This window comes from Mirounga leonina, unplaced genomic scaffold, assembly GCF_011800145.1.
Source record: "Mirounga leonina isolate KUSES-001 unplaced genomic scaffold, KU_Mleo_1.0 Mir_115, whole genome shotgun sequence".
Lineage (NCBI taxonomy): Eukaryota > Metazoa > Chordata > Mammalia > Carnivora > Phocidae > Mirounga > Mirounga leonina.
Window position 1 is genome coordinate 100,151,841 of NW_023270268.1, and position 1,479 is coordinate 100,153,319.

The 1,479-nt window shown below is 38.9% G+C and overlaps 1 pseudogene; it reads left to right on the forward strand.

Annotated features, from left to right (window-relative positions):
- Positions 1 to 432: 432 nt before the first annotated feature.
- Positions 433 to 779, forward strand: LOC118000653 (annotated as a pseudogene).
- Positions 780 to 1,479: the final 700 nt, after the last annotated feature.

Below are 1,479 nucleotides of genomic sequence, written 5' to 3' on the forward strand. Positions count from 1 at the left end.
CAAATCTGAAACTATAAATTCTGATTCCTCTTTCAATATCTTCCACTGTAGGTCACATCACAACCCTGGCTCAATGTTTCTTTTTAAAAATTGGCCAAAAATGAATATAAAAATTTAACTGAAACATATAGTCCTTTATAGATGTTATTTTTTCAAGTAATGTTTAGGAATACCTGGGTTAATTTATGGCCGAGAACTAAAACACAAATAAGAAAAAAAAATGCATTTTTATATTTTATAAGTAATAAAACCAAAACTGATGAGTTAAATTACAGTGTCAGCCATATAACCCATCATACCTGGAACCAGAAATATAATGCATCAAACTTTTATTCTTTCTTCGTCTAGGGGAATTTAGTGGGAATGCATTTCTTCAGAAGCAAAAGACACTGTTAAAAGAAACATCCTTATCTCTTGGGTCTCACTTCCAAGATGACCAAGAAAAGAAGGAATAATGGTCATGCCAAAAAGGGCCGCGGCCATGTGCAGCCTATTCGCTGCACCAAATGCACCCATTGTGTGCCCAAGGACAAGGCCATTAAGAAGTTCGTTATTCAGAACATAGCAGAGGTCACCGCCGTCAGAGACATTTCCGAAGCGATTGTCTTTGACCCTATGTGCTTCCCAAGCTGTATGTGAAACTACATTATTGTGTGAATTGTGCCATTCACAGCAAGGTAGTGAGGAATTGCTCTCGTGAAGCAGGGGAGGACCAAACACCCCCACCCCGATTTAGACCAGCAGGTGCTGCCCCATGACCTCCACCAAAGCCTATGTAAGGAGCTAAGTCCTTAAGGACAAAAGAAAAGCTGTTCTCCAGGAAAAAAAAAAAATGGTGATTATACTTCAAAAAAAAAAGAAAGAAAGAAAAGAAAAGAAACATTCTTAGGATAATGGTCATGTCTTCTCCAAACATAGATGTCTCTGAAGAGCATCTTTGGTATGGAGGAGTGAGAGGGTGACAGGCAGTGGATGATTCTTTATGGTACTCTGGAATCTAAGGGGCACAATGACAAAGTCCTTTAGACACCAGCTACTGCTGTTATGGGTGTGCATCAGAGCAACAGTATTAGTAACAGCCACACGAACAATGTCACCCACTGTGCAGCCTTCTTATGTGAAAACAATGATAGGGAACGCACTGTAAAAATTCAAATATGTTGAGTGTCCATTTACTGGCTATTTCTTAGATTGCCTCAGATTGTATTTTCTGAATGAGTAGCTATTCCAAAAGAAAAGAGAAAGGAAGGAAGGAAGGGGGGAGGGAGGAGGAGGGAGGGAAGAAAGAAAGGAGGGAAATAAGGAAGGAAAGAAAGAGGGCCAACCTTGTAAAATTGCATCAATATTTTGGACTGGTATCATAAGAAATAAGCAGAATTGGTTATTATGAAGAAATCAGAATAGAAATCCTGGATGCCATTTCTCTTTATACCTAGTATGGACAAAACAAACATATTCAGACAAACAGACAGTTGGGCT